This window comes from Peromyscus leucopus, chromosome 8a, assembly GCF_004664715.2.
Source record: "Peromyscus leucopus breed LL Stock chromosome 8a, UCI_PerLeu_2.1, whole genome shotgun sequence".
NCBI lineage: Eukaryota > Metazoa > Chordata > Mammalia > Rodentia > Cricetidae > Peromyscus > Peromyscus leucopus.
The window spans coordinates 46,853,366-46,878,763 of NC_051085.1; positions in this window are offsets into that span (position 1 = coordinate 46,853,366).

Sequence of the window (25,398 nt, forward strand, 5' to 3'; positions counted from 1 at the left end):
CATCCACCACAGACAACCGTCCACCTACCCAATACAAGAAGAATCAGCCAATAAAACCCTTGTCATGGGGGCAAAGAATTCAGATTTGGTTCCCAGCACCCACATCAAAAGAATCACAACTGCCTGTAACTTCAGTACCAGGGGACCCAATGCCCTCTCCTGGCATCGACAAATACCTTCACACACATGGTGCACAGACAGAAAAGTAAGCAAACAAGTACACAATTATTTTTTAAATCAAAGTGTTTGTCACCAAGCTTGAGTACCTGAGTCATGTGCCCCAGAATGCATGTCTAAAACCAGGCACAGCAATGGAGAGATAGGCTTAAGGATCTCAGCCTTGAGAGATAGCAATCTAATTGGATAGGCAAGTTTCAGGTTCAGTGAGGGATCCTGTCTCACAGAAATAAGGAGAGTCATTAAGACGTCCAATGCTACACATGTACACTTGTGGTCCCACACTCACACACTCACAAATAAATCCACATATACACACATGTCATATGCACACAAAAAGTAAAGAATCTGAGGGTTGGGCTGAAGCTAGATGAGGCAATGGTGGGGGACAGGCTGAAGCCAAGAATAGAAGGGTAGCTTCAACTGAGTCATAGGTGCCAGGCTGGGATGTAGTTCAGTTGGGATAACACTTGTCTAGAAGACTCAAAGCCCTGTATTTGGGTCCCAGCAGCACACAGACCAAATTAGGAGAGAGAGGGTAGCTAGATTATTTCCTGCCCATTTAGCAACAGTGCAATACATACATGCCATTGAATGATTAACTGATTCCTAGACAGAAAGTCCTTTTAAACTAAACTGTAGATGTTCAATCCTCAGGATCGGGTGTGCTCTCTCTCTCTCTCGCTCTCTCTCTCTCTCTCTCTCTCTCTCTCTCTCTCTCTCAGAATGAAGAGCTTCTGTTATAGAAGTGAACTTTTTCCTCTGGAGACAGAATCTCCCTATGTAGTGCAGGCTGGCCTAAGCTGAGGATATCTCTTACCTCAACCTTCTGGATACCGAGATCACAGACATACACCATCATGCCTGGAGAAAAAGTCCCTGGAGGAACATGTGCAGCTTCTGTGTATATGTTTGCCACATAAAATTTATCTGGCTAGAAGAACACTTGAGAAAACTTATAAGTTAGTTGACATGTACTCCCACATATCTCTTTGGAGCGTTGCCAAATTATGAAACCTAATCAAATACCACACACATACACACACGCCAATGACCTCTGAAGATACAACTGACGTACTCTGGATAAGAGTACATAATTAATAGGCCTTCATCATAACTCCTACTATATCAATTGCAAAAATGTATCAGAGTTTCTTGCATGCATAGTAGGTGCTCCACACACCTTCGTTGAGATGGCCCATGACAGAATGAAGCCTTTGCATTTGAGGGGTTTGGGGGCATTTGCTTCAAAGGATGCCTTCTTTCAGACTTGTTACTATGTGTGTTCCCGTGAATTCCATTTGCCAGATGGCCACACTCAGTCACTGTCACAAGCAACCTCAGGATGAAAATCAGTCACCAGCTACTTTCTTCCACACCTTGTTAAAAATGAAACTGTACCATGAATTTGAGTACATCTAATGCATAAATCAATATTTTGGATGGTTAGATGCCAGCATATCAAATTCAGATGCCACATTACAAAATCAACTGGTTGCTATTATTCACTAACTTTCCCAATATCTGTGAGATATTTCACATCTTTTTTTCCATTTTCCCTTAAACAGTAAAAGCTCAAACCTGACCATCGATAGTATTTACTTCTACACATTCTCAAAATAGCAAAAATCCAATGCCGAGCCTGTGGTCCAAGAGTGAAAATTTCACCTTGATTCTGCATTCCCTGTTGCCTATTTTGGGAACCCTGCTTTAGTGGCTTGAAATAAATCTCCTGGAGGGCTTCTCAAACCACTAGAAGCAGCACACGCTGTAGAGCAGAAGTGTGCCTTTGCAATGTAGCCACTGAGTAAACATAACCTACTGCAAATTTTAACACAGTGAAGCTTGATCCTTTGTAGCAGTGGTATGTATAGGCCCAGTGCAGAAAAGGCTGGAAGAGGGAACCCACAAGAACAGAACTTCAAAGTGGCATTCAGGTTAGTCTGCAAGACTGAAAGGTCAGATAGACAGACAAACAGACACTAAATGAGAGAGAGAGAGAGAGAGAGAGAGAGAGAGAGAGAGAGAGAGAGAGAGAGAACCATGTTAGATATAATTAGTAAATGGGCTACAATACTCAAAGATCAACTATTACAAGCCAAATCAAACATACAGACTCAATTTTTAGGCTATTGGAGCATGCCAGGTAAAATAAACAACATGCCTGTTCACTTGGACCAGCTCTTCTATTCTGCTCAGCTGGGTTAAGATCCACCTGTGGGCTCTACTCTCCATTTGGATTAGACCCCAAACATTATAAGCTGTTATTGCTATTGCTCTTGGATAACCTCCAGAAGTTGATAGAATGACCTTATGGCTGAAGACACCACGGAGACTTGAGTCACAGGATATGAAGAAATCACGATGGTGACAACCTGTCAACCCCATCCTCATTGGCTAACTTTCATGGTGTTAGAAGGTCCTATGCACACCACCACATAAGAAAAATAACCAACAGTCTTACCAAGATGTGAACCCTGTGACCAGCAATGATGACTAGGCTGGCAAAATGTGCCCACTGGTGTATCAGTGGCATGACTGTTATAGAAGTAACCAACCACTTCACTTTGGATTTAAGGCCCGCTCCACAAGATGGAACTTATGCCTGGTACCACAAAACGGGTGCAAAAAACAAATGTTGCTCTCTCTAATGGAGAGCCTTGCTGTGGAATTATCCTTCTGCACACTGTGAATATGTATTACTCCACTGGTTAAAAAAAGAAACTGATTGGCCTATAGCAAGGCAGGATAAAGTTGGGTGGGACAATCAAACTGAGGATACTTTTGGAATCAGAGGAGACACCAGCCAGCCTACAGGGAAGCAAGACATGCAGAAAATGAGGTAACAAGCCATGAGCCACATGGAGAAGTATATATAAGAAATATGGATTAATTTAAGTGTAAGAGTTAGCTAGTAACAAGTCTGAACTATCAGCCAAGCATTTATAAGTAATTTTAAAACTCTGAGTGGTTGTTTGGGAACTGGCAGGTAGGAGAGAAATGTCTGACTACAGAGCCTAATATTATTAATCTGATAAATGAACAGAGTATTACGTTTCCTGATAATTTCTTAGTTTTAGACCTATAAATGAGTGCATCTCTCAAGCTTTATCAGAGAAATATCTTTTGTAATAGATGACAACTAAGACAGAAAGCCATAACTGGTCAAGGCACAAAGAATAAGACTATGGAATACTCACCCCCAAATGAGATTTCTATGTCACACCTCCTTTCCCCAAGTCTCAAGTATCATTATGAAAGAGGGGGCAGAAAAACTGTAAGAGCGAGATGTAGTAGACATCAACAGTGAAACAGTTATTTACCAGTCATGATAGGGCTGTTGTACATAGGAACTCAAAAAGGCAAGAACTACTTGTACAAGACCTACACCAAATCGGGCCAACCAAAATCCCAGAATGGGTTGTGGAGAGGCTCAGGAAGCCCCACCTACAGCTGAGGAGCTATTGGCAAGTAGAAGTGACTGAGAGAAGTAAAGCCAGATTTCTTCAGGGACGCAGCCCCTGGGAGACTAGCTATTCTCTGGTAAATGGTTCTATACCCATGCATCTACAGGAAGCACTAAGTGGACCCAGTAGGTTTTTTTTAAAAGAGCACATGAAGTTGGGAGGGGAAAGTATTGGAGGGGAAGCAATGGGGGCCAGGATTTGATCAAAACATATTATATGTATTATGGAATTCTTAAATGATAGAAATAAAATTTAATGGCAGTTTTCTGTAGTTTCACCTATTGTAGATAAAGCATACTGCATCCCCTGATCTGGTGGACAAATTAAGCCATGAAGAAGAATAAGGAGGAGAGGGGAAGGTATTTGTTCCTGGATGCTAAGTGACTCTTTTCCTTCTTCTTGCTCTTCTCTTTTTCCTTTCTCACTATTTTTTCCTTCCCTTCCCTTCCTTTTCCTTTCTGTTCCATTCCCTTCCTTTCTCAACAGGTGGTAGCCATCAGCCAAGGACAGGAAGTGGAACAATAAATTAGGAAGACTATAGGATTTTTTTTTCTGGAAACTCTTGCTTGGCTAAAATGTCAAGTTGACCAACAGGTTGGGCTACATGTCAGGGTTCATTGAACATGTCAGCCAGTCTTCCTTTGCCTATGGACATATAGCAGATGGTGGACATCATCATCTAAGCACAGTTCTAAAGAAGATCACAGTAGGGCAAAGGAGGGGCTGTTCTACATGGAGCCATGAAGAGAAACCCTACCAAAGATCGACATAGAGTCCAAGACTTCATAGCCTCAGACATCATACCAGACACATTCTAAGGTTGCTTTTGTTGAGATATATGTCCTCTGCTCCAACTTCATTGTGGGGGGAATACAAATTGGTGGAGTCCTAGTGAACTCTTTTCCTGGTAGCATGCTATGAACAGATGGATGGATGGATGAATGGAGGGAGGGAGGGAGGAAGGGAATTGTGCCCATGAATGCAAGAAGCCTGGCCTCTGCCTCAGATTGCAAGAGGTTGTATTCATGTTCCACTATAAAATTTTATTCTACTTTTTAAAATACAAACACAAATGCAGAGTCAAGATTTTTTTATCAGTTATGTGCTGTTTGCTAGGATTTGGAATGTCTACTCACTGACAAATAATGATCTCCTCCTCCTCTTGAGGTGTAGAAAATGTTTTTGTCACCACCACCCCTCCAAAAACAGATACTTAGAAGCAAACATTTCCAAATAGAAGACTTTCACACTTGACAAAGCACTGTGTCAACAGTCCTCAGGATGGTAGGTTTTTATTAAAATGCTTCATAATCTTCCAACTTTTCAAAAACCCACAAAGTGATAGTTATGTAATAATCCTAAAACTTGCACAAAACCATAGTTGACACCATAAAATTATTTAAATAGCATAACCTATCATTTACCTCATTATTACCACAGAGCAGTGATAATTAAGAGATTCATTCCACATGTACTATTTGAAAGCCCAATATACAAAATTATTAAATTTTGTGTATTAAAATGAATAGTATCTGATTCAAGATCAAGTAATTTGTAGTTTAATTCAATAGTAAAATTTAGTAGTTTTCAGACAGAATGTGGGAGAAACTGTAAGCATCCAGGGACCCTCCCACCAAGGGTTCCAGTTCATCACGAGGTGGGGTGCAGAAATGGCATTGCAAAGGAGGACGCGGGTTCATGGCAGGCCAGAAGCATCAGCTTAAGAGCCAAAGAGAGTCACATTGTCAGCCACACAAATATGCTATGTTAGCCCTCTGAGACGCTCCACAGCCAGCAAGCTAACGCTAGGTCGCAGACACCAGCAGTCTCTCCGCTAAGGACTCCTTAGCCATGAGACTGGTGTCATAAGGGCCTACATATAGCAGTGATCCAAGAAAGTAGCCTCACCTGACTCAAGTTAGATGAACTTAAAGCCCGGTTGATTTCAGCCCATTCTGTTTCATATGCTCCCTCAGGAACACTAAGAACAACCACTGAACAAGGCCTTGTACCTTCCTGTCTGGGAGATCAGAATTAATGGTCTGCTTAACATCTTTTCTTCTGCCTTTAACTCTTTGCTCTTACCTTCTCCTCTAAAGTTGTTTCTCGGAGTAATCCTTCCTACAGCTCCTCTCTGTCTGGACCACATGAGCTAAATTAATATGACTGGTACACTGGGTCTGGGAAGATTACACAGCAGTTCAGAGAACTTGCTGCTCTTGCAGAGGACCTGGTTTAGGTCCCAGCATCTATATGGCAGCTCACTATCATCTGTAATTTCAATTCCAGGTACCTTCTGGACTCTGTGGGCACTGCACAAACATGGGACAAAGACATACTTACAGGCAAATCATCCATATACATCAAATAAAAATAAATCTTGAAGCTAATTGACACACAATGCTGCCATTTACCCATACAGCAATTCTACGTGTGTCTACAAAACGTATTCCTTTCTCAAAGAGCTTTCCTTCTATCTCATGGAAATGTGGTACACATTTTCTATTAGTACAGCTATCTTCCAGAATTTGGTCCTAATTTAACATACAACTAGAGTTGGCTCCCTCTTGCCATATTCCACCTGCATGTCACCTGTGCTGGAACTGGCAGAAAAAGCTTTGGGGACATTTGTGCTGTATCTTCAACCCTTCCCACTCTAGACCCAGACACTGATCGTTCCTACCACCACCGAGGAGGTGAAGGTGAGCGAGCTCTTTTGATGATAATTATGATTTACATCTTGAGGCAGAGTTCTATTTTTCCCTACCTCACTGCCTTGTGGGTGGAATGTTTGGAGTGAGTTGGATTACTGGGAAATTGGTCTTTTTATATGCAACCTACTTAATGGGTGGGGGAAGAGAACAGTGGCAGTTCAAATTCCCATCATTTAACCAGAGAAAATCGTAGGATGGGTAAAATCTGCATACACACAATGGGGAAGAAATAGTTTGTCAAGAAGTAAACAGGGATGAGGAATAGCATCTACAGAGGTGTCTTAATCTACAAAATGAAGTGGAGAATTAAGGCAATCAAGCTTGCTTTCTTTTCTCCCTCCCCCCTCTTCCCCACTCTCCTCATCTCAAAGAAAAGCACTATATGAATAATTGAAGCAGAGGGGAATTTTTTTTTTCCTTGAATAATTCAGGAAATTGCCTCAATTTTCCTCTTCGCTCCTTCCTGCAGTTACTTGTGCAGAGTTAGGCCACGTCTACATAATGAGGCCTCTCTTTCTATTATGCAATCAACAAGGTATTTCTTTTCTTTGGTCTTAATTTTTCAATTGATTGTGTGATGCTTCACTGTATCAACCATATATTGATCTGATTTCTTAAGGAAGAGAGAAAGCGCAGCTGGACTAATTCTGCTGGTCTTGTCTCCTTCCTCTCTGGGCTCTTGCTACCTGAGTCAGGTGACTGAGGTTTACAAAATTCTCTCCAACTAATATGTTTTTATGATATAGTTATAAGGTTGGCCTAGTCAATTGCACACGAGCAGGATGTTCATTTAATTCTGGTGAAAAATGGGTAGGAGCCTATTAAGAAGCATCTTTTAAAATGTCTCTCCAGAATCTTCTCTGTAATGTCCTCAGAATGTCCTACTAACCCCAAAGGTATTTTTTTGTACAATCAAACTGATGGTTGAAATTAATCATCACAAACTTGTTGTAGATTCTGCTTCAGAACTTTGGTTCTCAAGTAGAAATTTCTTTACCTTGCCATTAGATGCTTTTCTTAATTTAGTGATCTTAGCTTTCATAGAGCTACCAATAACTTGTATAAAGCCAAGTCTCACAAACAGATTCCTGTTTAGGTCGAGTGAGATCACTTCTTGTTATTTCAAAGTACTTCAAAATGCTTAATGTGGTTGCAGATACATCAACCTGTTTTTGGACTCTTGCTACCTCACTGTTGATAAGCATTTCTTCCTTACGCACTAAACATTCTGAAGTAGACACGACACATGCTTGGACCAGCACCTCCTCTGGACAACATAATCTCCTGACGGAGAGGAACGTGTCCTGCCCAACACCAGAAGTGACCCTTCCCTCACTCTGCTAGGCATGGCTAAATCATGCCTGGCCCAGTGGGGGATGCCTTATCAAGATGTACAGTATGTGTGGGTTCATTCTGGGACTGTCTGTTCACCATCATCATAGTTCAACACCTTGTGAGTTCCTTCTCACTATTAGTCCCTCTTGCCTATTCATTTCTTTTGTTGTTGTTGTTTTTGGTTTTTGTGTTTCAAGACAGGGTTTCTCCGTGTAGTTTTGTTGCCTGTCCTGAATCTCATTCTGTAGACCAGGCTGGCCTTGAACTCACAGAGATCCACTGGCTCTGCCTCCTGAGTACTGGGATTAAAGGTGTGCGCCACCACCTGGTGCCTGTTCATTTCTCTTTCTTTCTTTCTTTCTTTTTATTTTTTTTTATTTTTTATTTATTTATTTATTTATTTATTTATTTATTTATTTATTTATTTGGTTTGTGAGACAGGGTTTCTCTGTGTAGCTTTGACTTCTGAACTCACTCTGTAGCTCTGTGTAGCTTTAGAGCCTGTCCTGGAACTCACTCTGTAGACCAGGCTGGCCTTGAACTCACAGAGATCCCTTAATTGAATTGATTTTCCTTTTTCTTCCCTGTCATTCTCTTTCTCCCTGCCTCCTTCAGTTCTTATTTCCTTGCTCACTATCCTTGGTATCACTATTTCTACTTTATTTTCTTATTGTGAAAATACTTCCTAGAGGACTGGAAAGATAGCCCAGAGCTTAAGAACTGTATTCCTCATACACGGACCCAAATTCAGTTCCCAACACCCATGATGGGCAACTCACAACTGCCTGTAACTCCAGCTCCAGGAGATCCAACACCTTCATATGGCCTTTGCAAGTGCCTCACAATCCACACATGGACCCACATATAGACACATAATTTAAAAACTAAATGAACCTTTAAAAAAAAATGTTTCCTTGTCTTTGACCCAACCTAAGCCTATTGCTATTCCAAAATGCATACCACTGCACCTAACCAGGAATGTCCCTCCTTTAAGCTGCATAGCTCTAGATGGATTAAGGAATGCTACCTCACCTGTCAGCCCCCGTTCGGCTCTCAGGAGGAACCAGTCTCACATATTCTCAGTCTCTCTAGTTGTCAGGACTCCTAGTCAGGACTTCCTGGCTTTGGAACCCCACTTTTGGGATGTCAGTGTATTGGTTAGATACCTGACAGACACAACCTAAGCGAGTAAAGATTTATTTTGGCTCACGGTCTCAAAGGGTTCAGTCCGTGGTTTCTTGGCTCTGTGCACTTGAGCAGAGCATAACAGTGGTGGAAACACTTAGTAAAGAACAGTTGTTCCCACCACAGCAGACAGGAAGTAAAGAGCAGGATGCCAGTGACTGGTCAGCTTTCTCCTGTTCTTCCCTGCTCAGTAAGTCTTCTCTGAAAACTCCATCTCTGACACACTCACCAATAGCATGCCTCACCATTCTCCTAGGTGATGTTGAGTCCAGTCTAATTGCCAATCATCACAGCCAGCTGGCACGCTGTGTAAACTCGGGGCCTCAGTGTATGTCCCTGTAAAGTGGGAGATAACACTCATCATTGTGCTGGAAAGATGAGGTGGAGCAGTGAGCAGGAAGCATTCTGCACGGGCCTGACAATTGTGCAACAGCTCAAGGTTAGGGACCACCTTCACAAGCCCAGTCTTCAACCAGGCAAAGCATTCCAGTCATGTTATCTCACAGCAAAACTGGGGGGGTCTGCATCTTGTGACCACACTCTCCAGAGGAGGTTGCTGAGTGCCAGGAAAGTACACTAGTGAAACCCTTGGTGGTGGGGAACAAATAAGTGTGTACATGTCGACATATAAGCATGTGTGAGCCTAGGTGTAGAGGCCAAGGTCAATGGGGTTTGTCTTCCTCAATTGCTTTCTCTCTTATTGTTTGGAGACAGGGTTTCTCCGTATTGTTTTGGTGCCTGTCCTGGGACTCCCTCTGTAGACCAGGCTGGCCTCGAACTCACAGAGATCCACCTGGCTCTGCCTCCCAAGTGCTGGGATTAAAGGCGTGCACCGCCACTGCCTGGCCCTCTTATTGCTTGGAGGCAGGGTTTCTCACAGGACCTGGAGCTTACCAATTCTGCAAGATGAATGGCCAGCCAGCCCTGGATATCTTCTACTCGCTCCTCCAACAGTGCCTCCAGCTTTTTATGTGGTTGTTAGAGGTCCGTACTCTGGTCTTTGTCCTTGCATGGCAAGCACTCCACTCACTGACCCATCTCAGCAGATCCTCCAGTGAAAATCTCAATGACAAACGTAACCACAAACATTGGCTCTGGCGAGCTCTGGCTCTACAGTAGGCACAGCGATGGAGAGCCTGGTGAGCCTTGTGGCTTCCATATCTGCATCCCAGGGGCTATCCCAACTCCTAGGCAGCTTCCTCTACTTGTTTCAGACCTACCTGTGGAGACTGGATCTGAGGTGCACTGAGGAAGCGCATACAATCCTGCCTTTACCAACAGAAATACGAGTCACATTAGGAGCAGCAGGGAAGGACACCAAGTCTCCAGGCCTGCCAGGGGAATATGCATGTAATGAATGCACAGCCAGGCAATGCTGCCAGCCTGAGCTTCCCTATCTCAATACCCAAATTTTGATTTATGGGCCCCGACAGTGGACCCCTGAGGACTCATCAGGATGTAGGTTGCAGACTTTGGCTACAGGCTAATGCAGACATTTTCAACATCACTCACAGTTGAATGTCTTTGAAAGTTTAACCTCTGGTCTACTATGGCCTAGTGTAAATGGGTAATCAGACCTGCAGGTATTAATTAAACTCGTGGTTCTATTTATTGTAGGACTCTGGGGATTGAGCAGACAGCAAATAGCAATAAGTACTTCTGAATGTTCTCTTTGGCTTAATTACTGTTCCATAGTTAGTCCATCAAATTGATATACAATCAACAAGGCTGTACTTACTCCACAGCACTCATTTAGAGGGAGAATGCTACAGGTCTGCCAACATCTCTCTCTCTCTCTCTCTCTCTCTCTCTCTCTCTCTCTCTCTCTCTCTCATATTGCCAGAGCCTACTGGAGGCTCAGGACAAGACAGGAAGAGGTCTTTCATCCAAGCTGCACATAGCAGCTTGGTAGGAATGCCTCTCCCCAGCAGCATCTTTCTATTTAGACACAACCATGATTGGCAATGGATGGTTCTCCTCACTAACCATGCCACCAAAGCCATCCTATGAAGGAAAGACCAAAAGAAGAGCAGAATTGTCAAGCATCCCTGGGCTCTAAGACTTCATAGATGGCCAGCACTGATAATTAAAAGTATGGATTCCTGAACTTTAAAGGGACTTGGGAGGCTATCTAATTTAATAGCCTCATTTTACATGAGATGAAACTGAGACCAGAGAAAAGTAGTTGGACTAGGGTCACACAATGTCTCAGTAAGAGAATATGGGCTGCAATAAAGATATCCTTTCAAGCTAGCATAATTAAGTAAAGGGGGATTTATTTGGAGAGTACATTGACTCTCTGGGGATCTAGTTAGGGCATTTCATGAAGTTGAAAGTTACCAGGGTCCCCTCTCCACTGCTCCTCCTACATATGTTTCCTCCTTGTATCTGGAAACTCATCATTTCTATCCCTCATGACTTCAGCTGTCACGTGGTTCTAGCTGCCATTGTATCAAAATTTGATCACAACTTCAACGCCCAACAACTTCCAAGTATCTTCCAATTCTATAAATTATAGACTTCAACGTCTCATCTCAAAGCTATAGTTCAGGCATGAGGATACAAACAGCTCAGAACCTGGACCACCTATTCCCACCTTCTCCATGCCCTGGGATGGGAGGGTCCCTGCAAAGCTATATGACAGAGAGATACCTAACATGGTGGAAACATCAACAATAATATCTAGATTTTCCAACTCTGCATTCAGAACACTTCACATCTGCTAACTTATGTCATCTCTTTGTTAGTCCAAGGATCACTGTTCAGTTGGGAGGGGCCAGAATTTGTGGCTGCAATTACTTTAGTGGTAGAGTATAATGGTGCCTTAGAATAGCCACATATAAAACAGAAAAAAAAAAAAAACATCGTAATATGTTCCTTGATATTGAATCCCCATTCATAAATACCAAGAAGGAGTAAGGGAATGAGAAAGGGAAGAAGGGAGGAACAGAGGGAAAGAGGGGGGAGAGAGGGAGGAGAGAGAAAGGGAGAGCGAGGAAGAGAGGGGAGAGAAAAGGAGGGAGAGAGAGAAAAAATCAAAGATAAACCAAAGTAACTGGAGCTCTGATCCCACACTTCCTTCTGCACATGCCCATGGAAACAATGTGCTTTTTCTGTATGGAAGTCCCTCGCTAGGCAGAGCCATCCAAGTAATGAACATAATGTCATAAAACTGCCTCCCTCCAGATGATCCAGGAATAATATGTACATTTCATCCTCTCGTAACCGAACTCCTTCAGCCAGAGATGAGTGTTTAGGAAAGAACAAACTGTGCTGTTTGGAATTCAGAGGTTAGTTACCTCTCTGCCTCTTCCCTCATCTTCCATTCAATTTCCTTAAACTAGTGAATGAGGCCAGGAACAAGTTCATTCATATTGCTTCCCTTCCTCAGCTGCCTCTTTTCATTCTCCCTATTTGAAGAGGAAGCTTCAATGAACCCAAGCAGATAGTAATGGGAAGATACATAATAGAAACATAGAAAACTTGAATTGCTCTCATGTCTGTGGGACAACCCACCTGTAAGGCAAAGTGGAGTGCCAGCATGCGATAGGTAATCTCGAATACCTCTTTTCAAGGATGCCCAGTCATGCTCTCAGGAGACTGAATCATTCTAGAAGTGTCTTTTCACCTCCAAAGCCAGGCCACATGGCACTACTGCTGTGTGACTTAATGAACCTGTACCAGCAAGCTGACTCTGGCCTCCTCCCTCTGGGATCAGTTGGCTTGTGTGGGCCGTCCACTTCCTGCCAACCTGATCCTCAGTAGAAAACAGGGAATTGGGACCGGAAAGGTGGAGTTTGACTTTCCCCAGTATTAGGCTCCTCTGAAGGGGCCAGTGCACTCTATAGACACTCCTCCAAAGAAGTACACTGTTGTGTTAAATTTTTGTGGGGGATGTTAGTAAATATCTATTTACACCAGGCAGGACACCAAGGACAGACTAAAGTACAATGAAGTCCAACTTAGTAAGACCATGAGAAAGATGAGAGGTCACTTGTAGGAATATGGATGACATCATAACAGCTGCATCACTAAAAAGTCTCGCCCTAGTATAGGTGGCCACCTCCCAAAGCTGCATAGGTGCCTCCCTCCTATCAGCAAATCTCTCATCCTCTATACACTCTAGTACCTCCCAAGATACAGTTGGGGAGGAAACAGAGCAGAGAGGAGCCTGAGGGAGAGAAGGCATATAATCCCAGGTCAGGGTGTAACGGCTTCCTCCATCTCTTTTTCTATGAGTGACTGTCAACCAGACCGATCTGATGAGTTGAGTTGTGTATGGGTAGCTGCTGCTGCTTTCCTAAAGGTAACAATGGCCATGCTATGCTCAGAGACAGCCAACCACAAGGACAAAAGTCAGCTACACACTTAAGAGGCTTAGTTAACCAGCTAAAGCCTACTCCTGAAGCTGGTCCTGGTTCATAAGCCCCCAAGTGATTCTAGAATTAAAATAGCTAAGGCATTTCAAGTGAGGGGTACAAGGAGGGCTGGAAATACCGATTATCCCCAGGCCCACCTACCATAGGAAAGAATTCTAGCCATTTGGGGTACGTGAGACATCAACTCCATCTTTCCTTTTACAGGTGAATACACTGATGGACCAGAGGGCTTGAGGCAGCCATGTGTGGTCAGAGAATCTAGGGCTGGAGTTCCAGCCTATGTCCTCTGGCTTCAAGCAGGAGGTCGGCTGGTACCTGAGCTGAGCTCCACACAGCTCTAGAGATCCTCAGGTGCCCTCTCCTCCCTGGGTGTTCATTGCTAAGATCTCCTGACATAGGAGGCAATAGGAACTAGTCCTGGGGAGCCTTGAAATATTGTAAGAGAGACTAGCTGCCTCCTTGTGCTATGCTGAGTGCTATTCCAGCCAGCACCCTGGTCAGTGAGCAATGACTGAGGCTAACGTGTAGTAGCAAAGAAACACTGTTCAGGACCAAGTGTGGCTTCTCCGCAAAAGGCACGAGAAAGTGACCCTGACCTATGGCTCCTAATGGTACCATCAGAACGCCAGCAATGCCAGCCCATGCAAGCATGGGGAACGCACAGCCTCTCATTCGGGAGCTCTCTGGCTTTCAAAAGTAACAGAGTTCATTGATGGCCTGCCTCACCTGAAGCCTGAGGCTTTTTGATGAGAATACTACACAGTTATGTCACATTCCATAAATCACACACATCGAAGAAAGCTTGGAGCATTTTCTCAAATTTGAATAAATTCTAGATTTTTTTTTTCCTCTTTTTTTCCAGGCTGGTTGAGCAGTAGGTGTCTGGGTGGGTGAATTGAATGACAAGCTAGTGAGAAATTTTCCTCCCTAAAAAAAAAAAAAAAAAAAAAAGGAGTCAGAGAGATATCATTTGGGGAAGTGACAGGTAGATCGTACAGTAGAGTTACTGATAAAAGGGGGTTTGAATCTGCCAGAATCCTGAATTCAGAACAGCCTTGGCACAGAGAAGGAGGAAGGCCAACCCTGCTAAGCTCTGTCTGTGCCGGGTTTTCATTTGTGGCTAATCCCCAGAGGGGTGTCTCTGTGGTTCCTCCCTTTTAATTTCAGGTAGCCAAAAGGCAGCCCTCAACAGTGCCAAGGTACTGCAGCCTCCTGAGCTCCCCATTCGTCCCCTAGAAAGTCCTCCTCTTCCTCCTCAGCCTTGCCACACTGGCTGTGTCTACCGTCCAATTATCTCTTCTACCTGCTGCATTAGAAAGGGAAGTACATATGGCCAGAAAAGTAGAGTTTGCAAAATGAGAGCCATGGGAGCGATGGAACACTTCCTGAGAACAAAACATCTACATACACACACACACACACATACACATACATATGCACGCATATACACAGATGCACATACACACACATACAGACACACATGCATGCACACAAACCCCTACATACACACACAAAAAAAAATGTATACAGAGACAGACATAGACATATACCCAACACACATACAGACATGACATACAGACACACACAAACACAAATACATACTGAGAGACACTCAAACACACACAGACACACACACAGAGAAAGCATACAAATACACACAGACACAAACACAGAGAGCGACATACAAACACATACACACAGAGAAACACACAGACACACAAGCTCATACACAACACACACACACACACACACACACACACACACACACACACTGAATCCAGGCTTTGAAGGAGGGATTCACGGCGCAGCTTTCAAGTGTTTTGAAAAGCCCAAACTCAGTCTGACCTACTTAGGCAGTATTCTTATCCCGTCCCTCCAGTGGAAGAGCTGTATATTTAGCGCATGGCGACGACACACTCCCATACCCACTTTGTGTTTAGAGAGCACGGTAATTTTGGCCTCTTTTTGTCCGCCCTCCCCAACTGTCTCCAGGAGAGTGGATATGTAAGTTAAACACCTCTAAAAACCCGTGAGTTCCAGGAATCCTGCAGAAACGCATCCCCGTGCTCACTGAGTGCGTGGGCTAAGTGGCTTAAAACGAAAGGACCAGACGCGGCGGATGCATGTTTGTTCATCTCCTCTCGTTGGCAACCAGCTGCCTGGCTCGTCTGGCGGTAACACACAGCCGAGATTTACTGAGGCTCTAACATGCAAGCGACATAAATTCAAGCCAGGAGAGGCTGTGTGTGCAAAAGGCAAGGCAGAGCCGAAGCTGACTCAAGCCAAAATAGACATTAGTTTCAATTACCTGCGTTTTCAGGAGGAAGCCTTCTTAACCTTCATTATCAGGATAATCACCTCAACTCTCACCTTTTGTCCACACAGTCAAAACTGAAAAGTTTTACCCCTTTGTAACAGCCACCTCGACCCTTTGGGAAGTGGTGGTTATGGAGATAAAAACACACCCTATGCAGGTAAAGAGCATGCTGCAGAGGCCACATGCGGCTTGCTCCGCAGGCGTCCTCCAACACAGGATGTCACACCACACAGCAGTGAGACTCACAACCTTGGACTGTGTTGAGAACAGCAAAGGCCAGCTTCAGGGAATCCAGGTCGCTGTTCCATGGATGCCATGCAAACCTTCCCCAGGTCTACTGTTTGTCTCCTAGGCAGAATGTCTTCCTGAAGGACTTTCTAATCTTGATTGCTCTCACTGACTAGGGAGGAGATTGTTGAAGAGTAGGTTAGTATGAAAATAATGACACGGAGTCTGCATGTGTTAAACATGGGGTCTACATGTGTTAGACATGGGGTCTGTGTGCTTTAGTCATGGGCTCTGCATGTGTTACAAGTCTGCAAGTGTTATATCCTTCTTTCTTTAAATGCCTGGGGCAAGTGCATCTTCTCTGTGAGCAGTGTTACTTCATCACTCCTGGCCGCAGTTTGCACTAGCCAAGGTGAGGGAAGGTTCCAGAGTGAGCTTGTGTGCATCTCCCAGAATCCATGTTGCTTTGGCTGTAGCCATGGCAGTCAGAGTTCCTGTACACAGCAGTATGATACCACTGTCATCATTATAGTCAATAACCAGTATGATTACACAAGGATCTGCAGTAACTGGCCGTCTTAGTCAGGGTTTCTACTGCTGTGAAGAGACACTATGACCACAGCAACTCGTATAAAGGAAAACATTTAACTGAGGCTGGCTTACAGTTCAGAGGTTCAGTCCATGATCATCATGGTGGAAGCATGGCAGCATGCAGGTAGACATGGTGCTGGAGAAGGAGCTGAGAGTTCTACATCTTGACCCATAGGCAGCAGAAAGTAAACTGTATACCACACTGGGCATAGCTCAAGCATATATGAGATTTCAAAACCCACCTCCACAGTGACACACTTCCTCTGAGGCCACACCTACTCTAACAAGGCCACACCTACTCTAACAAGGCCACACCTACTCTACACCTACCCCCCCTCTCCCACACCTACTCTGACAAGGCCACACCTACTCTGACAAGGCCACACCTACTCTAACAAGGCCACACCTACTCTAACAAGGCCACACCTCCTAATAGCACCACTCCCTATGGGCCAAGCATGCCAATACATGAGTCTATAGGGGCCAAACCTATTCAAACCACTGCACCGACCTAAAAGGTTAGATTTAACATACATGTCTTCCTCTGCCCCTCAGCCTCACCTAGGACCCCATCATGTTCCCCAGAGCTTGCTCTGCCCTGAGCGGAAGCCATCCTCACTCTTCTCAGGAAAACTAGAGCCCATTTCTATGGAATACACTGATGAACTGGAGCTAGGAAGTGGGTATCCTCCACCCATCCTGCACAGCCCAGCATGGGTGGATAAAAATACACACATGAAGGTGGGCAAAACGGCTTAGTAAGTGTCTGCTGCACACGCATAATGACCTGAGTTCCATCCCCAGAATCATCATAGAAAAAAAAAAAAACCAACACCACGCATGATAATACACATATGCAATGCCAATACTATGGGGATAGATAGAGGAGGGCACTGTGGCTCAATGGTCAGCTAGCCACGCCTACTTGGCAAGCTCCAAGCTTGTGAAGAGGCTCCATATAAACTTACACAGCACCCAAGGAACAACCGAGCTTGTCATTTGACTTCCACATGCACAGGTACTGACATGCACGCACATGTACACACACACACATACACACACACACACACACACACACGCACATAAAAAGAAATACAGAACCTTTCTCCCACTCCCACTCAGCACCCTGATCCTGGCCTGCCCAGCCACAAGACTGAAAGAAATCCATTTCTGCATGCCAGTCACCCAGCTTGTGCCACCTTTCAAGGTGGCCCTGGAGGCGATGGGAAGCCTCCACTCTCGCCCACCTGCCCCTCCTGGACCCCAAACTCCTCCTACACGTCCGTAAGATTCCCAGCCACTCAGCCCCACATCTGAGTGCATTTCCTGCCTGCAGTGTTCAGGCTTGCAATGGCGGAGCAAGGAGCTAATGTGCGCTTGCTGTGTCGTCCAATTCTTGTTAAGACCCTGTGCCCTGCAGTTAAACAACCACCATGGGCAGCTTCTGCGGGTGCCTGGAGTCCTGCTAACGTGATGGCACTGGGATTGAAGAGCAAAGTAAATGAAATACAACTGCGTTGGCTTCTGCTCCATTAAGAAAGGGGGAAAAAAAAATCAATGTTTGTCCAATGTAGAAGGACAAAATCAATAGCGAAAGAAATTTTATTTTCAACCTTCTAAGGGAGTATTACAAAGAAGAAAGAGTGAAAATTATTATTATTTATTGATGTATGTAGCACCTTCTGAAATCCTCAAAGTGTTTTATAGAATTACACACTGCCTTCATCCTTTCCTGAGTACAGGTGTCTTTGTCCTGCTCTGATACAGCCCTTGCTAGAAGGGGCCAATGCAGGCAGTACCAGGACACATGATGTGGCATCCATAGGGTGGTTACATAAAGCCAGAGTTTGATTGTTTGTTTGTTTATCACACAAAGGGGTCATTGGCGGTATGACAGGGACAGCACACCCTCATCTTGCGGAAAGTTCCCAAGGAGGATGGCATCATAATCCATGTTATTTGGCAAAATGAAGAGCACACCGTACCTCTCCCTCCTTCTCCAGTGTTCCTTGGTTGGAACAAGCAGTGCACTTGGGGAGAAGCAGCCACCTGCTGCCAACATCTTAATGCAGTCCCTGGCAGAGAGTTTTGATAGACGGCTTCAAAGCCACGGATATAAACGGCTGAACCAAACTTTCCGGGGGATGAATCGTCAGAGGCATGAGGCAGGAGCATACAGAGCTGCTGAGGGCTGCAGCTATCTGAGAAATCTACACAGGGAATTGTCAAAATGAAATCCTGTGAGGGCAAAGTGAGACGAACCTTTCTGCTCTCATGCACCTGTTTCTTCTCATTTGAACTCCATAATAATTCCTGGAGAAAAAGAGAATGGGAATTATTCACCCAACTTCCACAGGCTCATAAGTGTACATAGCCAGCCCCAAGCCACTCAGCCTTCTTTTTTTTTCCCAGAAGAGCTAAGAACAAATCATAGCCTCTTAGGGTCAGAAGAAAGAGGGAATTGATTTAATTAATTAATGAAGGAGGGAATTAAGTAGTTCAACTTTCTATCCCAAACAGAAACCACCTCCACACGTCCCTGAGAAAGAGGTGCATTCATTACCTGTGTATGGCTGAGACAACACAGCTTCATCTTGGCTCCTGGTTTCAGAAGGTTTCAACCCACCATGGAGGGGAAGGCACAGCTCAGTGGCTGATGGGAGTGGTAGTGTGTGGCAGAGGCTGCTCACATCCTTGCAGGCCAGCAAACAGAGAATATAGCAGGAACCAAAGAGGGGCATAGCCTTGAAAACCTTCCCTAGTGAACCCACCCACCTCCTGCAGGTTCTACAGCCCCTCAAAATATCACTTCTGGCTGGGGGACAAGTATTCAGACCATGAGCCTGAATGGAACATTCCAGTCAAACCATAGCAAAGGACAAATCTAGAAGTAAATGTATTTCCTCATAGAAAAATTGCATCTCCTCTTTTGGTTATTATCCCATCTCTTAATTATCAAAATATGAAGATCTACTTCCATATCGCCACCCACTACTTTTGCATTTTTACCATCTAGAACTATCGATTTGTCTCCCTTCCATATGAGAACAGTGTAAGATGGGAAGTCCACTGTCCACTCTTCCAACAGCCATCTCCTGTTTCCTTAAGAACTGGTCCTGTATCGTGGGCTAGTGAGACAGATCAAGTGCTTGTCTCGAAGCACAAAGACATGGGTTCAATTCCAAGAACCCATGTTAAACAAAAATGAGCATGGTAGTATTCACACCAAACGGCAGCACTCAAGAGGGGAGGCCTAGAGTCCACTGGCCAGCCAGCCTAGCCTGCTTAGCAAACTCCAGGCCAATAAGAGACCCTGTCTCAAAAACACAGGTAGATGATGTAGATGGCTGCTAAAGAACACCAAGCTTGTCCCCGGGCCTCTACATGCATGCACACACATGTGTGCGCATACACACACACACACACACAGAATTGGTTTGTATTGTGGTTTCCAGATATCGGATAAGTTCCAATTTATCTCTATTTCATATTAAAATATCATGCAAACCACTCATTAAAAATTTCAAATATCATCTGGCATCATGGTGATAAAACAATTTCCTCCAGCTTTCCAGACTCCACTAGACTTGCTAGTGAGGTCTTTTCCTAGGAACTGCCATATTTCCCACAACCCTCACTGCACCACCTTGACATCAGCTCTGAACATCGGGGCCAGGCTTTAAAGTCCACCTTCCCTCCCTCAACCCTTTTTTTTTTTTTTTTTTTTTTTTTTGTTTTTTGAGACAGGGTTCTCTATGTAGCCCTGGCTGTCCTGGAACTCACTCTGTAGACCAGGCTGGCTGTGAACTCACAGAGATCCACCTGCCTCTACCTCCCAAGTGCTGGGATTAAAGGTGTGCACCACCACCGCCTGGCAAGTCCTCCCCTCTTACACATAGCCCATTTCACTCGAGGTCTGGCCACTCCCGATTCTGTTTCTTGGTGTCGATTAGCCTATCACTTTTTTAGGCTGCATCAGATTTCTGGGCCACCCTTTCTATCATCTCCATTCAGTTCACTAATGAAACAAACCAAGCCTGGAGCGGAGTGGCAACAAGTACCACCCTGGGTGGCTGGGATTTATGATTCCTTGCTCTGGTACCAAATTTACCAACTGGCATCCTAACGACCCTTCATCTGACACAGCTCTAGGGTCAGTCATGGGCAACAGCTACTTTAAAACCTTGAGCAAATTATCCCTGGACCCAGGGGCTTCCTGCCTTTTCTGATTTTTGTCCATGACTCTACAGCCTGGGTTCCACTATGGGTCTGCTACCATGTAGACTTTAAATGTCACCTGAAGATCTGCGTGTGAAAGGTTTGGTCCCCAGGGAGTAGCTATTGGAAAGCAGTAGAACCTTTAAAACATTAGGGATACAGGGAGCTCTTTAGGTCATTGGAGGATGCCCTGATCTTCACACTCTCTCAATTCCTGGCCATGAGCTGATGGCTCACTCCAACGTGCTCTCTTGCCATGATGAGTGACCCTGAAACAGGCCCAAATCGCCAGCACCCACCAACCATGAGCTACCTTTTTACACTGATCATCTCTGGTATTTTGTTACAATGATGAAAATCTGACCAATAGAACGCTGTGGGATGTTCTGTATGGCAAATGTATTGCTCTGATTGGTTAGTAAATAAAACACTGATTGGCCAGTAGTCTGGCAGGAGGAAGTATAGGCGGGACAAGGAGGAGAAGAATTCTGGGAAGCGGAAGGCTGAGTCGGAGTCACTGCCAGCTGCCACCATGACAAGAAGCATGTGAAGATGCCGGTAAGCCGTGAGCCATGTGGCAAGGTATAGATTTATGGAAATGGATTAATTTAAGCTATAAGAACAGTTAGCAAGAAGCCTGCCACGGCCATACAGTTTGTAAGCAATATAAGCCTCTGTGTTTACTTGGTTGGGTCTGAGCGGCTGTGGGACTGCCGGGTGACAGAGATTTGTCCTGACTGTGGGCAAGGCAGGAAAACTCAAGCTACAATAGAGTGTCCCATTTGCCCCTTCAGTTTCCCCTGAAGCCTTGTGACTCTGATACCCTGCACTCTTCATCACACTCCTTAGAGCTTTGATGTTGCCCTTTGTCCATTCCCATGATGCCACTCAGCCTGCATAAGCTTGAGCTTCTACTTGGAAATCCTCCTCGAAACCGGCTGGCTTTGGTTGGTGCTGTGGTCCCTTGTCCATAAGGCTCTTCTATCACCTTCTACCACTTAATTTTCTCTTCACTAAAACCCTAAAAGGGCTGGAGTGTGGCTTCGTGTCAGGGGACCCAGTGTTGGTGTTCAGATCCATAGAAGGGTCCCTTGAAGAGGGGAGTGAGGAACTGAGAAATGCTAGATAGGAAACATAGAAGTAGATGAAGAAAAAAAGATAGAGACACAGGATAACTTTGGGAGCCCCCTGAGTCAATATCCAGTCACGTCGAGTTTATTTCTAATGGGCTTTTTATACATTAGCAAGGGAAGAGGCGAAACACATCCCCCTTTCAAGATCAAAGCACAGCTTACAACCAAGTGTAGACCCTTCAAAACACCTGGTAACCACGCCTTTGGCCAAATCATCCTATTGTGCAGCCTGCTGGGTAAAGCAAGCTCAGACTTTCCAACCTTGAGTAAGGCCTTACTAGGGAGCCTCTGTGGGGCCCCCACAGCTTGGTGGTTAAGAGTTTACCGTTTGTGAGGATTGCTGCTCATCCTCAGAACTCCTCTAAATGCCAGGTAGGCTTGGACGCCACCTGTAATTCCAGCCTCCAAAGGCGGAGAAAGGGAACAGGACAAATGGGAGGACTGGACTCAACAGAAAACGTCAAACCAAGCCGATACTAGGAGCTCAGATAAGTCTGTCTCTGTTTCCCCTGAGATGAGCCATGTTCTTCCTGAGTCCCGGGAGTCACCCAAAATCTTTAAAACCAATATCCCCTTTTACTCGAGTTGGTTTTCAGTTATTTGCTACCCAATCCTAAGTAATGACATGAGCAAGCTCCACCCCCAGAGCCCGAGAGCCCCAGACTCTCAGGACTTTACCAGAGGAAATAATCAAACACACTGTATCCTATCCAGAGCTCTGGGACCCCAAAACCGGGAAAGGTGAATAAGTAAATGTGGGGCCGTAACAACAGCCAAGCAAAACCGCATCATGTTCTTCTCAAGTAGTCGATCAGAAGACTTAATACCATAACACCCCACCTGCTTTTGTTTTTTTTTTTTTTTTTTTTTTTTTTGAGAAAAGGTCTCACTTTGTAACATAGGGTGACCTGGAATTCATTATAGGCCTTGTAACAATCCTCCTGCCTCAGCTTCCTGAGTGCTGGGCCTAACTCCTTTTTTTTTTTTTTTTTTTAATTGTGCTCATCAATGCAGAATCTATTCTCTTTTCGTTGTTTCCAGGCCTTCTATTTCACAACAAAGGAAAGTCCCTCTGCCAGGCCACAGTCCAAAGAGCATGGAATCTTCCAGGCAACAGGGAGGGAAAGGCAGCTGAGGGTGTTGCTGACGCTGTTTGCTGGGCAGAACAGGTAAGGGGATTTCCAGCTGAAGAGCCATGCTGAGCAGAGCACAGATGCACGTGACCCTCTGTTCTCAGCACAGGCGAGGTCCCCCGTATCCACCCGAGCCTGTCCTCTGTTTAGTACACTTCTCACTTAAGTCAAAACAGCTTCTGAAAGGGGAGGGGGGAAGATGAGTGGACTCTCCATAGTCCTAAACCAGTCAAATTCACAAACACAGTCACATCAGTTAAATACACACAGACTCCATCTACTCAGAATCTGCTCTTGGAAACTCTACATCAAGTAGGAGTCGCTCTCCTCCCGTTCAAGAGGAGAAGACCCTCCCTCCAGGTAGGCTTGGCATTGCTAGGCAACATCAGCACGCTGACCATCAGACTCAGGCCTGAGCAGTTCCCCTGGCATCTTCTAGAAGACATGCCTGAAGGGAGAGCTGCAGGGCACTGGTTACCAGAACAAATGTATACTGTGAATTCCTCAGGGGCCTGATCCCTTTTCGGTTTCTTTATTTTTGTCTCTAGTCTGTTTATAATCCAGACCTGCTGAACAATTTTCAGAGCCCCCTGCAGTATAGAAATGCAAGGCCCCTGCTTAAAAATCATTAAGACTCTCAAGACAATGTCAGCTGAGCATACTATGAAGAACAGGGCCCTGTATGATGTCACAGGTTGCACGCCCACACAGTCAGCCATGGTTTGGACAGAACAAATGCTTTTCAATATCAAATCAGTGATTTACAATAATCAAATAATCAGGACCAAACCAGAAGGCAAGATCACCCTGGCTTCAAGCAAGCAATCCATTTGTGTCTCTTTGGGGATTCTGCTTGGAACCCTTTAAGAAGGGTCTCCAGAGGCTGGGGAGACGGGTCAAGCACTAAGGTGCTTGTGGTACAAACATAAGAGCCCGAGTTTTATCCCCAAGTCCAGATATAAAAGCCAGGTGCAGTAGTGTGCTTCTGGTCCCGGCCCTGGAAGCAGACAGGCAGAACCCTGGGGCTCTCTGGACAGCCAGCCCAGCAGAGTGGGGGAGCCCCAGGCCAGTGAGAGGCTTTGTGTGTCTCAAAAACACAAGGTAGCAAGTAACTGAGGAAGACGTCTGAGGCTAGCCTCTGGCCTACACACACACACACACACACACACACACACACACACAAACACACACACACAAACACACACATACACAGAAACATATACACAAACACAGATGCACAGATACACATGCATACACACATGTACACACAGTTACACACACAGTCATAGCACATACACAGGCAGACACACACAAGCAGGCACACCATCTCATGCTGTCTGGCGCGCACGCGCGCGCGCGCGCACACACACACACACACACACACACACACACACACACACGGGTTCTCACTGTTGAATTAAGTTTGGGAAATGTGGCTTTACGAGAGTGCTTTTGCAGACTCCAGAGCTCCACAGCACTCACAACTCTGTTCTCAGCAAATCAATTCAGGGATGGATCGAACTGGCCAGGCCTCCAACACTGAGCATCCCAGGAAAACCATAATCCACGTGTGAAATCCAGATCTCTTTCAGAGCATGCTGTTCACGGTAAGTCATCTGTGAGGTCATAGGCTGCTCTGCCCTTCCCCCAAGCCACGCCTCCTCCCATCTGCTGGCACGCCACTTCCCCAATTTGTTCCTTCAGATTCTCATTTTCCCCTCACGGCTTCAGGCCCTATTATTAGCGCCTCAGATCAAAGACGCTGTCTGAGAGAGTCCAATCCTTAAAGAAATGGTCAAACACTTGGCTGCTCGTGGTAACCTTGGTCTGCTCTTTCAGAGTGGAGGACAGGGATGCTTAGCAAGCGTTTTCTGAGAAATGAGTGCAAATTGCAGGAAACCGTGTGTAAATTAAAGGAACTGCCTAACCTAATTAGCCACACAGGAAATGTAATGGGTCTGGAAAACAAAAGTGTAATTTATGAGGAAATATCAATTGGAATAATGTAAATAATGGGGTTTTTCTCTGCAGTTTCCAGTTCCTTATGAAGCCGAGGCAGTCATTAGGAAAGGAAGTGCTTGTCTGCATCTAGAGAGAGGACCTTTGGGTGCTGCTTGAAAGTGTCACACCACCTCCGGGAAAGAGTCCTAATGAACTGCTGGGTTTCTGTAAGGCGCATGTGGGGTCAGCTGAGTGTCTCACCCTCCGTCTGTTGTACCGGAGCCTATAAAATATGGCTGCACTCTTGGCCAGGATGCTTGGGCTGATGCTCTCTACACTGTGCTGTCTGTCCGAGGGTGGATTTTTCATTCACTCTGGCTCACATTTCTGTTTCCTCTGAAACAGTCAGGTGTTGGCAGCCTAGGCCTTAATACCATTTACCTGAGTGGAGATTGTTATTGGTGTTCTAATATGCCTCTCCAGGGGCACACTGAGCCAATGTCCTTACCAGCTTCACCTTCTGTACCCCTTGAAGCAATTCACTTCTTGACACAGTGTGAGTGTGTGTGTGTGTGTGTGT